This window comes from Ambystoma mexicanum, chromosome 14 (assembly GCF_040938575.1).
Source record: "Ambystoma mexicanum isolate Mex_15411 chromosome 14, UKY_AmexF1_1, whole genome shotgun sequence".
Lineage (NCBI taxonomy): Eukaryota > Metazoa > Chordata > Amphibia > Caudata > Ambystomatidae > Ambystoma > Ambystoma mexicanum.
In genome coordinates, this window is record NC_090940.1 from 300853164 (window position 1) to 300868677 (window position 15514).

Sequence of the window (15514 nt, forward strand, 5' to 3'; positions counted from 1 at the left end):
TTATTTTTAACATACGAAAGTATAAATATTGAGTTAAAAAAAAACGGAACACAGTCAATCTTATGGTGCTACATAGAGCACACACATTTAAGATACCATTTCAAGACCACTAATGTGGTGAAAACGTACCATAGAACATTCATGTGTTCATGGATCAAATATAATCCACTCTCACTTTTGCACACGCTTTAGATCACAGCGGGCAAGTCATTGGATCAGCGCCAACTTCAGGCTATCCCTGCAGTTTCCCAAATACTTCTCCACTGTTCAAAGGTAGCAACACATCCATTGATGAGGTTCTCCAGTTGGTACAGTTATATTTGTTAATGAGGCGATATGCACCGATGTGGCGGGCCCACCCTGTGGGTAATGGCCAGCCGCCCAAGTTAAGGGCCTGAGCGAAGTGCTAATGTTTTGTAAACAAAGAATAAATGGAATGTATTTTCTTTCAGTGCACAGGATGCCACGGGGTTCTGTTCACATAGAGAAAATACTCTACTGACATGGCCGGCGTGGATGAGGAACTCGGGGCTCCATATGCAGCCCCTCATCCATTTCCAGGGCGGCCAGAGTGGGGACGGGAGCAGCAGCAGCTGCGGCGGCAGGACTCACCACTGCAGCTAACAGGTAAGTGGGATTGGGGGTCGGGTGAGGGAAAGATGGCGAGCCGGGGAGCCGACCATCAGGCGGCCTAGAACGCAGCCTTTCACTGGTAGTGTCAGCCCACGTTCCTAGCCAGCTGATTGGCTGGCTCCCTCCTAGAGTGCTAATGGAGTTGATGTTACTTTGTAATTGAACAGTTCACATGAAACTGTGACTCCATAAGACATAATGGGCACGCTGTACGGTCATGGGCAGTAAAGGATAGGGGAGTAAGAGTTGCCTTAACTTAACTGGTGAATTTGGGAATTTGTTAAGTTTTAGCTGGAACTTGAAAGTCTCTTCAAATACAGGTTTATAATGTAATTTGTGAGGTTATTTTTTATTGGTGTGCATCATTAACTTCCCTTAATGTTTTATTCAGTGAATGTCATGGATTTTGTAAGGATTTACTTCTAGATAGGTTACATAAGTGATACAAAGCAGTTCGCAGTCACATGTTCATATTAGCAAGACCCGAATTTTTGAATACTGATTATTCTGTGGTGTTTTCTAGTGATCAGAACACGGCCATGCTAGCCAGGCGAACAGTTTCGCTTGGTTTACATAACAGGACCGTGTCATTTTGCGTTGACGGGACACATTTGCATGGCTTATTCTCATATTTTAGGTACCTAGATTTCTGGGCTGGAAAGGTTTCTTCGTTGATTGCAGGGCAACTGAAACATATCCTTTTTTATTTATTTTATGTATTGTTTGCTTTTTAGGTGCTTATACAGGAACTAAATACTATTTCAAAGTGGCCAAAGGGCAACAGGGAGGTGACGGGGGGATGAGAGATTAAAATACATAAAAAATATTAAATACAGTGGGGGGGGTGGGGGCGGACCTACTATGCCTTGTGAGTGTTCAGAACTTGCAAGTGCAGAAGGGAGGGGGGATGGGATAGGTGCTAGGGTGCTCATGGGTGCGAGCGTCCAGTGTGGAGGGTGAGCCGAGGCAAGTGTAAAGAAAAGGGCAGTGTGATTCTATATTGTGAAATGTAATAGTAAATTAGGTACATATGTGACGGGAGGTATATTTTAATATGCATCTTGCTTTCATTTTGTTAGCTTTGTATGGTGGTCATAGGGGACATGCAAGTTTAGTAAAAATAGGTGAAATAGAAAACCTGGATTTCGATTGGGCCGCTCATTTGGAAGAAGGCACAGAGTAGGGTCTTTGGTCATGCAGTGTCTTTCACTAAGAACATTAAAAGTGCAAAGAGACAAGCTCCATATTTGAATGGATAACATAGTACACACCTGATGATATCATAGTTTGTTCTCACTCATGATTTGCACTTAGTATAAAATGTATGATCAAACATGACCCCTTCTTTTTTGTAATTGACTAAGGGGGGTAGAATGTGTATACAATTTAGATGCCCCCACACAAGTAAGTTTGAACACCACACTCTGTGAAGATAGCCCCCCTCCCATCATTTGAAAGGTAAGCCCCCCGAAATGTTAGCTTAGGTGCACCCCTGAGGACATGGACTGCACACAGTAATCAGGCTAAATCACCTCACTTGCCCGTAGGCAGAATTTTTAGAATGGCTATACCTTGTACACAATATGTCTGTCATATATTTCAGGTCAAACTCTATTCAATAACATCCCAAATTGACATGCTTCTGAATTTTGTGCTAACTGGAGCTCGTTTATGAGCAATATGAATCATTATTTCATAATATTAACGAGTCGACTTTTCAAGTTAAGGAAAAACATTTATGATGGAATTGTTATTTTCACTATAGTCATCTTGGATCCGGGGGGTTTAACCATATCTTAAGAATTTTCCGATGTAGGGCTAGTGCGAGAATATTTATGTACTAATGCTTTAATCTGTTACCAACACAAGAGATCATGAGGGTCCATCTTAGCAGTGTAAGGCAGGTTCGGACAAGCTGTTCTTGCAAAGCGAAGTACACTATAGAAACCCTTGAATGTCAGCATAATGTCAAAAATGATTCTGTGTTCCTTCAGATATGGACAAATGATGGAAAGGAAGTTCCATATACAGAATTTGATTTTCTTGTTGTTTCATATTGTGATATTGTACTGTTCTTATTACTTAAGTTATTCTCTTACAGCATAACATTAAGATAATTCAAAGGTAAAGAATTGTATATAATGTGACTTACACAAATAAAACATTAAGATTTAAAAGGTCATCATGGCACAGAAGCACATCAAACTAACAGGTTCTTCTATCAAACAGAAAAAAGTGCCAAAGCACTTGTAAATGGCTTTCTTTCTGACAAAACATACATATTTCACATTTAAACATGCTCTACATATGTGAAAGAAAGTTCAATCAAGTGGCCATTGGAAATTACTGACAATATGACCAAAATAAAGACTTCTTTGGAACAAAAAATGATTCAGAAGAGAATTACCTTTGCTGTGCTGCAGGATTCAAACTTGGAAGTGCAGGCTGCCCATGTCAGAGGCAAGCTTTTAACACATGAGTTATACATGTTGACGTAACATACTCCTAATGTGCCTCATACAACACAATCTGCATATATTCAAAAGTGCTGTAAGTGGCGATTATTTATTATATGTCACTCAAAATATCAATTTACAGAAACATTCCTTTTCGTTGTACAATATTTCATGTATCAAGGCCAATGATTTATTTTCCACCTTCAAATTATATTTTGTTGTGAACATTTTTGTTAATGAGTTATCTAGTAATCAAACGTGCAAATGTACAACATTATTAAAAAATAACAGTCTAATGATTTAGTCAAGGGAAAGCAGCACCATTATTTAACACGTCTTTACTTCCTGAGTACAGTCTTGCTTACAATGGTATACTTTGCTTCACTGTATGAATGTGCATTTGCACCTCAACATTTGTCATTTGCAAAACTTTGATTTGAAAGTTAAACTGTCTCAAATTTGTTTTCCCCATGCCATCTTTAAAAAAGCCCTACTCCATTACTATATGCTTGTCCTCCTTTGTTCTTTCTAGAGCTCTGCTTTCTTTACTAGTATGAATGTTTCAATTATTTATTCTGCATGAAGAATTACTAACAAAATCACAGTGGGTTTAATGCTATAATGCCAGCCAATTTGAATGTTTGCCAAGCGTTTGTTTTCTACAAAGCCATGTTTACAATGCTATATTTAATTTATCATTCTAAACGCTTTCCATCATTGTCATTTATACAAATGTATCACAAAGGTCTACATCTTCCTTGTACTTTACCCAAGAACACTTTGCCAAGGAGACTATTTCCCAGTTATTGTGATAAAACGTCTGTTCAAAACACTTCAAATTGATTGTGTATTTCATCAGAAAAAATATTTAATAATTTAAACACACTGGTGGAGCATACTTCCCTAAACAGTCAGAATGTGATATTGAAAATTGTATCTTTTTATATTATTTGCTTAAAAGTAGGTCACCCACTCTTTAAAAAAACCATAATGGAAACCTTTACATAGAGCACAACCTTCATTCACAAATCCTAGCAGTCACAGATGTATAATTGTGTCATCCTCTCAGGGCATGAGGAAACTTGATAATCTGTACTCTAATTGAATATTTTACGCAGACACAATACATTTCTTAAATATTTCTACTTGAATTATGAATGTTAATTAGGTTTACCAAAACAATAAAATTGAAAATGTGGCAAAAATAGAACAAGTCTCAATAAACATATTTTCATGTAAAACAGTAAGATATGCAGCAAATGCTTGGATTATTAATGCTATGTCTTAAAACACATACATATAAGGTTTTCATTATATTCATTCAACATTTGTGGCTTTTTGAGATGATGCCATGCCGACATGGGTTTTAATCTGCACTCTTAAACAGGGATATTTGTACATGATACAAGATTAGTAAATAATAATATATAAAAGTCACACATCAAAACACAAATAAAAACCATGTACATTCAAGAGAAACAAATGAGAAAGCCAAAAACCAAAGCAAAAATACATAACTGTTAAGGCCTCGGTTAGGTTTAGCTTGTATCATAATATGTAAAACAGTTCTGGTACTAAGTAAATTACATGCATATGCGTCTTCTAACACAATTGCATAATCATTGCCTGCATCATTTGTCCTTCATTACCCACTCCCTGCTGGAATTTCAACTTCATAAAAGATGTGAGCTTTTGTATCGTGCTTAGCTCAAAACTCTCACGCTCTGTGTTATCATGCTTCCAAGACCAACAATTTGCCCCACAGCTATCTTTCTGGCCCTGGTCTTGACAGATTCTGTGTATAGCACTGCAATCAGGCATGAGAGTATGATCTCAACAAGCCTCAAAGCATGAATAGAATACATTGAAGGACAACTGAACATTTGTGTATTTTGTAAGAAGTAGGCCCACACTAACAACCCATGTATTTGCTCTATATCCTAATGTTTAAGCTTCAAACAGCCAGGGAAGTGTGTCTATCCTGGATAGTGTGCGACACTTGAATCTCCTAATCTGTCCAGCGCAAGAAGATCTGTAGTAATTCTCTGACCACACCATGTAAGATACGTTTTATAATAAATGTTATGAGATACAAACAGCAAACGTTAATCTTGACATTAATGTTTGTTACGATTAATTTCAAAGAAAACTGCACTGTGATGCAACACATTATGATTAATGTATTTTAAGAAGAGCACACCACCTGTCACAACAATAGTTTAACGGAATGCAAGGTTCTTAATGATAAAAGGAAACTGCAAACCATCCTGTCATTTAACAAGCCATATTATTTCCAACAGCTGACATTAGGAAAATGTGGTATTCCATGATTACTGAAAAACATAGAACATAAATATGAATACATATGTACCAGTTATAAAGCATTTGATTTTCCACAACCTGGTAATTGCTTGCAAAAAGCACAAGTAAACATTCACAATTAGCAAAGGAGCACTGAAGTACTGAAAATCACTGCACACATACAGTTTGTGCACAGAGGGAAATGGGAAATGCTATTATACATAATTCTATATGACAAATCCAACTAATAACATAACTAATAAGGGACATTCTCTACTAATGATTATTAACCAAGGTTAACAAATGTAAAAAACAAGATAATTATAACAGAAAATCAATCAACAATATTTAAATGTAGAGGTAGATAGCATAATAAATGAAACATAGGTTTTCATAATTAAAAAATAGAATAGAAAATAGATTGCAATGATAAACCCATGCAGAGCTATATGTAAACAATATGTAGCCGACTTGTGTTGAAATCTGGGCCCAGAATAGATTTGTATTTTTAATGCAGAGCTGACCAATTACAAGCAATAACTCACCTGAGAAAAAGAAAACACCAGCTTACAATAAAATGATACCGTTTAACATACAATCCTTTACAATTGGATTACAGGATCAAGGATCCACACCTCAAGCACAGAATGACGTTTTGTGGAAAAAAACTGCAGAGTAACTAATTGTGGTTGTGTACACTTATATTAGGGCTACATAATACCGGCTCTCCGTTCTCACCAAGAAGAAAGTCCTTATCCAAGCCCGCATCTCTGCGGCATCTAACAATTCGGCCGAACTCTTTAAAATCTGCAAGGAGCTGGCCAACCCTGCTGCAGTCTCTACCTCTCCTGTCCCCTCCCAGGCCCTCTCACGGCACTGGCCTCTCACTTCATTTCAAAAACTCAGGACATCCTGTCCTCACTCTCCTCCTATCACCTTCCCCCCTCTATTCCCTGCCCTTTCTCTGGCCCTTCTGCAGCCACCCCTCCTCTCTCCTTCTCTGTCTTTCCCCTTTTTTCTGCTGACAAGGTTTCAAGACAAGTCCGATCTATGAAAGTCTCGTCAATACAGGTCCACCCCTGTTCCTCCAAAACTATCAAGGACCACATCGACTCCTTGGCTCCTGCCCTTGCTGACTTCTGCAATCACTCCTTCGCCTCTGGAGTCTTCCCATCCCCTATCAAGCACTCTCTTGTGCACCCCCTTCTTAAGAAACCCTCTTCCGACCCTTCCTGCCCAGCGAACTATCGCCCAATCTCTATCACTCCCTTCCTGGGTAAGCTCCTGGAGAAACTGGCCATCTCCCAGCTTAATCTCCATGCTGAATCTGTTGGTAGTCTTCACGACCATCAGTCTGGCTTCAGAGCTGCCAGAAGCATGCAAACTGCTCTCCTGAACATCCGTAATGACCTGCTCTCGAACCTTGACTCTAACATTCCATGTGTCCTCATTTTGCTTGATCGCTCTTCTGCCTTTGATACTGTCAACCATACCATCCTGCTCAACCGTCTCCGTGATAACATGGGTATCACTGGTCAGGCTCTGGCGTGGCTGACCTCTTGCCTCTCCAATCGACCCTCCTAGGTCCAACTGGGGTCTTTCCTCTCTGACATCTTTTTCTCTACCTGTGGTGTCCCCCAGGGATCTAACCTCTCTCCCTGGCTGTTCAACCAGTATCTGGCACTTCTCGCCAACTGCATCGCTGCTCTCTGCCCCTACTTTCAGTGCTATGCAGAAGATACCCAGCTCATTGTCAGGCTACCCTAGGCCTCCTCTTCTCCTTCCCTCATCTCTGACTGTCTTTCTGCTATCCAGGAATGGTGTGCCGCCAACCACCTCTGCCTTAATGCCAGTAAGACTGAGATTCTACTCATCGGCACTCCCACTTCCTCCTTCCCTGCAGCTGTCTGGCCGGCCTCTCTGGGCCCTCTTCCTGCTCCTACCTGCAAGGCAAAAAACCTCGGGGTCATCTTCGACTCCACACTCTCCTTCTCTCCTCCCTTATCCGACGTCTCTAAGAAGTCACACTACCAGCTACCCCTCCTCAGAGGTATCTTTCCTTTCCTCTCCTTCCCCCAGAAACTCACTGTCTCTAGAGCCCTGGCTCTCTCGAAGCTGTACTACTGTAACAGCCTCTATCTAAATCCGCCTGCCTCTATTCTCCGCCGTTTGCAATTCATCCAGAACAGGACTGCAAGACTTGTCCTTGGCCTTAAGCCCAGGGACCGTATCTCTCCAGGACTGAAATTACTACACTGGCTCCCAGTGACTGCGAGGATCAAGCTCAAAACCCTCTGCATTGTCCACAAGGCCGTCTGGGGCCTTGGGCCAAAATACCTTCAACTCTCTCTTCCTAAATATCTTCCTTCTCGAGCTCTTCGCTCATCCACCTCCAACTCCCTCAGGGTCAGCCGCTTCTCCAAACAACGAGTTGGGGGCAGGTCTCTCTCCGCTGCAGGGGCCTCCCTCTGGAACAGCCTTCCTGCCTCCCTGAAACTTGAGGAGAACCATCTCTGGTTCCAGAAGCACCTCAAAACCTTCCTCTTTGCCTCCGCTTTCTCTCCCCCTCTCCCCTGCTAATACTACTGAAACTGCACTGAATCTGCAACTGGGCCACTCACCGTTCTCGGTCCTTGGCCCAGCCACTCTCCCCTGCACTGCCCCCCCGGCAACCCCTGCACTGCGGGACTGTGTCTGTATCCCTACAGCCCCCCTTCCCAGCACTTGTCTGCACTTACCTCGCACTTGCCACCAGCTGGCCCTTGTTATTTATCCTGTATGCTGTATGCTAATAACCCTGCACTGCACTTTCCCCTCTCCCTTTCCCCCATGCACTTTTCCCTTCCCCTCTACCCTTGCACTTGCACGATCTGAATGACACCTGGCCTAGTAGGATCGTTTTCTGTCTCCCCTTGTTCCCCCCTGCCTCATCGCGCCTTGAAACACTTGTGTATAGGCGTATTACAAATGCCATATCATATCATATCATAATGTATATAACACATGAATTGATATACACTACAAGAGACCAACATGTAGACAGAGGTGCATGAATTAAAAAGAACATGCAAATAAACATTTCCATGGTTTATTGACAAAACACAATACATGTATGTGAGATGTAATCTGGATAATCTGGATAGCACAAAATCTCACACTTCAATAACAGAATGAAGTGTGCAAAATGTTCCTCTGAATGCATTGGAAATGTCTTTCAAAATATCCAAGACCCATTGGACACGAATCGCAAAGAAGATAATTAGTAACTGACTTACTCCTGACGTACTAATTGAAAGTCAGGAATATTCCTGCTCACTTCTTTTGTCGATCGAATAACCAGCCCCAGGAGTAAATCAATGGGCATGTTAATTATTCAGAGTGATGTCTTTGTATGAGCCCCATTTTCTGGAATTTCAAATGTTGACAAAACAAGTACAGAGAACAAGACTACACGAATAGGACGACACGTGACAGATGTAACCATTAACAAGTATACTAAATAGATAACAAAATCTTACAAATGAAATCATCAATGCTCGCTACATGCATGTGACTAGTATAGACATTTATATCCCAAAAATTGATTTAAGTAACACTGTCAGGTAGGATTATGTAGGCGCATACTTAGGAGAAAAATGCTGACAACTTTATTTTGATTACTTTTCAACTTAAGAGTCTGCATCAACTGTTAACCAAATAAAATGAACCTCAACTGCAAATTAACTATCTTGGAAATAATTTGAAGTCAAAGACTATTGCACAACTTTGAAATAATAATCAACTGGTGCCTAAAAAGGCACGAAGGCTTGTAAATGACTCGATAGACTTAAAAGCAGAGTGACTTTTATCCTTACATGTAAATGACACATACAACAATAGACCCTTTCTTTGGAATACAAAGCATTATATCAGTGTTGGTTTATATTTTCTAAGCAAAACCTCTGTCAAAAATTGGTAGATTTTGATATTTTGATCACAGCTGTGTGGTAACACAGCTGTGTAAATATCAAAATGTAAATACATTGTTTAAGTATATGTAATAATGTATACATATATATGTATAGATTTCGAAATTAAAGATATTTACTCATCTTATATCGATTGTGAAAATATACTGATGTATCTCCAAAACTCGATATATCAGCCAGCCGTAGCATTAGCACACACACCACATTTGTACTGCGTCTGAATATCAATTAAAATGACATACAATGAAAAGACTGAATCATTTAAAATGTGTTTTGACAAACAACAAATGCATAACCTGGCCTTGTTATACAAAGAGTATATAGTTCAAGTGAACAATGTTACTGATTGAGGTGCAAGGTTTTCAAACGTGTAGGGGAAATTAAGCAGATTTGATTTAAGGTAAAAGCTGACAACTTGCTCATGCCACAAACTTAACTGAAAAAGTGTGAGCACTGTTAGGAAGGCATGGTATCCACAGTAAGATGGTGACCACAGTTCAAGGGTGTTTATTGAACTTCAAAAAGGGTTTCATAAATGCCCAACTAATCCTAACTGTACAGATGGGAGCAAGCTACAACCATCAAATAAAAATAATGCATTCCTCGTAGTGTCTTGTCAAAATAAAATGGCCTATACTAATTAAACTATTGCCAATCCCTACCTCTAGATACAATTAGTGTGGGAAATAATGTTACAAAAAAGAATGAAGTGTCACAAAATGATATGTCAGGACGTTCAGGCTGTTGGCCTCCCTTCCCCAGCACGGGACAAGGCGGTGCACTTCAGCTTAGCATAGTCTCTGGCTTCTTTAGCACAAGGGTACAGTTCAATCATTAGCATCAGGGCCTTCATGCCAAAGTCTCTTCATTCAGAGGGCCTGATATGACAAATAAACGATAAATTATTTCACTGTTTTAGATTATCACAAATACTCAATTTCTTAGGCAAGTCTCTGTTCACTTCGGATCCCCCTCAGCCGGGCTCAGACCCTTTCACCACAATGTTCGTACATTATGTATGCATCTAAATCTTTGCAGCGTATTCTTTCTCGGGTGACTCACCATTCACCCTGGTTCCCCTCAGTCAGACTCAGATCCGCCTCGGTCGGGCTCAGACCTCGGATCCCCCTCGTTTGGGCTTAGATTCCATTTAACACAATGTTCATGTTACTCACCGAACGGGAGTGGACAAGACAGGAGGCCAAACCGGCGAGACGGTGCTTTGATTGAAGAGCTCGGGTTGGAGCCTCCACCTGAGCCTCCTCTCCATGAGGGAAAAAACGACCTTCCTGATGATATGACCCACTGCTGTTTATTGTACCAGACAGAGGGACCGATCACCCGAAAGAGCGGGGAGAAACACGCCGCCATGGACCCAGCTGCAAGAAACAACACACGATTAATCACTTGGAATAACAGTAGTACCACTAAGTGGAGATAAGACAGAATAATACCGGAACAACCCAGTCCCTGTTTCCTGAACCCACAACGCCCTAGTCCCCCCCCCCTCCCCCCTGGAGTTCTAGACAAGGATTTAGAAACAACCTAAGAGGTGTAGATAACAAGGAGAACAAAATTAAGGGCACTGAAGGTCTTACCCTAGGAAGTCGAAGTTCCCTTATACTCCAGGATGCAGAACACAACGACAGTGTAAAATAATAAACGGGGAAATGTTAGTTGGGTAGCTTTTCCCGGGCGGAACGAGGGACGCACTAGATCCGGGTGGGTGCACAACTGCAAGGCGTCCCAAGGTGCACTTAAAGGGTGGAACCAGGTAGGCAGTCCTTACAACAATCCTCAAGTCGGTACACGGGCGAGCAATAAGTGAACATAATCAGCAGGCTGGCAGTCCTTACAGCAATCCTCAAGTCGGTACACGGGCGAGCAATAAGTGAACAGAATAAGCAGGCAGGCAGTCCTTACAGCAATCCTCAAGTCGGTACACGGGCGAGCAATAAGTGAACAGAATCAGCAGGCAAGCAGTCCTTAGTTTCAGAAAAAGGGTTCGATACACAGAGCGTGGTATGAAGGAACATACAACGATACAAATAAGCTTCAGGAACAAGGCGATAAGACGGAACTTTAACGCCGGCTGTAACTTTCAAACAGAAGCAGCGTCCTCCGGGTTACAGCCGCTTAAATCAATGAGGAGGTGGAGCAGAATGAGGGAGGCAATCGTGATGTCATGGACTACGGATTCCCTAGGTTTCATGGGAACCGTAGTTCGAAGACCGTCTGGCTGATGCGGTAGTCGTAAGCCTCCAGGGCATTCTCCACTTCATTAGGAATGGCGCCACAGAATACCGAACGGAACGGCGAAGCGCAATAGTCTTGCCAAATGCCCCTTTCCGCTGTCGGACCTGGGGTAAGTATAAAGCACGGGGTCTTAGTGTGGAACGGTGCCGAGGCGTGACAGCATCCACCCCCAAAGGCGGCACCAACCCCCTGCGCGCATGGAAGGAGCGCAGAAGCTTAGGACAGTGTATATTATGCAGCGGTTCCCAATACCTGTCTTCAGGACCGTAGCCCTTCCAGTCAACTAGGTAGAACGGGCGACCCCTGCGTAGTCGAAAGTCCAAGATATCCGCCACTTCGTATTCAACCTCGCCCTGTACCCGGACGGGAGAAGGACGGAGTGGCAAGCGAGTAGCAGGAGGACAGGGCTTCAGGAGGCATACATGAAAAACCGGATGTAATTTCCATGAGGCGGGTAGAGAAAGCCGTACTGCCACAGGACTAATCATATCAGTGATAGAATAGGGACCCACAAATTTGGGCAAAAGCATGCGTTTACCAGGAATTTTCAGGTTGCGTGTCGACAACCAGACCTTCATGCCCACCTTGTATGTTGGGGCAGGACTCCGATGCCGGTCAGCATATTTCTTGGCCCTATTCTGGGCAGCAAGGAGATGCAAACGAACTGCCGTGTGGATGGACTTGATGTCCCGAACGCACGCCTGGGCTGCCGGATTGTCCAAGGGAACAGAAGGGTCCAAAGGCAAAGATCGTGGATGCTGCCCATACATGGCGTAGAAAGGTGACACCCCAGAAGCCGAGTGCAAAGAGTTATTATAGGCAAATTCAGCGGGCAACAACATTGATAACCAGGAAGACTGAAAGCGTAGGCACAGACAACGGAGGAACTGTTCCAAAGTAGCGTTGGCTCTCTCAGTCTGCCCATCTGTCTGGGGGTGATAGGCAGTGCTGTACCGATCGTCAATGTGTAAAGAAGCAGTTAAGGCTCTCCAAAAAACGCGAGGTAAACTGTGGGCTGCGATCCGACACCACGATGGATGGTAGGCCAAAGAAACGGAAGATATTCTTGAGGAACAAAGATGCCAACGCTGGTGCTGAAGGCAGACCCTTACAAGGAATAAAGAGTGCCATTTTGGTGAAATAGTCAATGACGACCCAGACCGTATCAAAACCGTCCACCGGAGGTAATTCCACTATGAAGTCCATGGAGATCATATACCACGACTTGTGCGGCACCGGAAGCGGTTGCAATAAACCCACTGGTTTGGACCGTGAGATTTTGCATTGGGCGCACACAGAACAAGCGGCCAGATAGTCAACCACATCCCTGGACATAGAGGGCCACCATGCCCAACGACGCAAAGAGTCCAGAGTTTTTTGTTGACCCGGGTGGGCCGCTATCAATGAGTCATGAGACCATTCCAGGGCGCGGAGACGTGCTTCACCAGGTGGCAAGTATAAGCGACCCTGAATGTATGGCAATCCCTGTACAACATCGAGATTGAGGGCCACGCATTCCTCTGCATGTGAGGAAACCCATTCCGAGACCAGGGAACGAAGTGAAGGCTGGGGTGTGCAGCCACAAACCACTCTACAAGGTAACAATAGAGAACGGTCTGATGCAGAACTGCCCGGGTTGTGATCCAGACGCGACAATGCGTCGGCACATGTGTTGAGCCGGGCCGGTCGGAAGGTGATGGTGAAGTTGAACTGGGAAAAGAAGAGATGCCAGCGGGCCTGCCGAGCGGTGAGGCATTTCATTGATTTAAACGCCAGGAGACTTCGATGGTCAGAGAAGACTGTGACCAAATGACGTGCACCCAGTAAATGGTGCCTCCATTCCGAGAGGGCATCCTTAATGGCCAAGAGTTCTCTTTCAGTGATGGGGTAGTTCCGTTCATATTGGGTCAGTTTTCTGGAATAATATGCGACTGGATGGACCTCCCCTGAGTCAGGACAACGCTGAGACAGTATCGCCCCAATGGCGGAACCAGAAGCATCCGCCTCCACTAGAAAGGGTAAGTGAGGATTGGGATGTTGTAACACTGGAGCGGTGGAGAATGCAGCTTTCAAAGCCTCAAAGGCGTTCTGTGCTTCCTCGTTCCATCGATATGTTTTCTTAGAGCTTGTCAGAGCAGTGAGAGGAGCTGAGATGGACGAAAACGAGTGGATAAAACGCCTGCAGAAGTTTGCAAACCATAGAAAGGACTGCAAGGCTTTGGTTGAGGCAGGGACAGGCCATTCAAGTACCGCCTTAACTTTGGAACGACTCATTCTGATGCCCTGATTGGTTAGGTCATAACTGAGAAATTCGACCTCAGTAGAGCTGAATACACACTTCTCCGCCTTGACGAATAGATTGTTTTCCCTAAGTCGTTGTAATACAAGGCGTACATGTTCAGTGTGTTGTTCGCTGGAGGATGAGTATATTAGGATGTCGTCCAGGTAAACAACAACAAACTGGTCCAGACAGTCATGAAAGATGTCATTCATAAAGGCCTGAAAAGTGGCCGGAGCATTACAGAGTCCGAAGGGCATCACTAGATACTCGAACAGTCCATACCGGGTTTTAAACGCCGTTTTCCACTCGTCACCTTCACGCATTCTGACGAGATTATAGGCGCCCCGGAGATCCAATTTGGTAAAGATAACAGAAGAACCAAGTTGATCCAAAAGGACCGAAATCAGTGGAAGGGGGTACTGATTTTTTATTGTAATAGCATTCAATGCTCTATAATCAACACAAGGACGAAGGTCTCCCTCTTTCTTAGGGACAAAAAAGAGGGGAGACGCTGCCGGAGACTTAGAGGGTCTAATAAACCCTGTAACCAAAGATTTGTCGATGTATTCCTTCAGTACCTTGTCCTCGGGTATGGTAAGAGAATATACTCTCCCAACCGGGATTTTAGATCCCGGAACCAGATCAATAGGGCAGTCATACGGTCTGTGAGGTGGTAAATGATCCACCCCCCTTTATCAAACACATCCCGAAAGGAGAGGTATTCCGAAGGAATGTGCGTAGTGGTAGAAACGGCCCGATGACTGACATGGACGCTACCAACGCCTGAGAGGATGATTCTGGATACACACTTGTGTTCTGAAAACATTTTTCATTGCACACGGAGGAAGGAAACTGAACCACCCTGTTTGCCCAGTCGATAGCGGGGTTATGGTGTCGTAACCAAGGGATTCCCAATATGACCCGAAACTGAGGAGCTTTGATCAAATCAAACGATAAGGTCTCCACATGTCCTTCCTCTGTTTGCATCCGGAGCAGGGACGTGTTCTGGGTAACCAGACCGGAAATCAAGGACGTACCGTCAACTGCATGTACCGTTTCGGGTTGAGTTTTGGGCAGAACTGGTATGTTGTTTTTTACAGTATAATCGTAGTCCATATAATTACCGGTGGCCCCGGAATCAATAATGGCGAGGGATGTAAATGAAGCGCCAGGAGTCATGGTAAAGACTACCGGCAGGTTGACTGGGGCAAAAGCGACCTCGTGAGAGTCCAAAGAGTGTACCCCCGGCGTAGGGACTCCATCTATCGCCGGGTTCTGGCGTTTCCCGCCTTTTTGTTGGGTCTTTTTGGACAATCGCTTAGCAAGTGTTCGGCCGATCCACAATACATACATAAATTATGTGATCGCCGGTGCTCCCGTTGTGCAGGTGTTAAAGGACCTCGGACGGCCCCCACCTGCATGGGTTCCGGAACAGAGGAAGGAAGATTGACAGAATCCAAGGGAGGGGGCATTGGTGTGGTAGACTTACGTTCTCCTTTCCGTTCAGTCTTTCTAGCGTCAATCTGTAATACCAAGTCCAGAAGTTCACCGAATACGGTAGGGACTACTGGTACTGTGGCTAGGGTGTCCTTCAGCTCTTCAGACAGCCCTTTATAGAA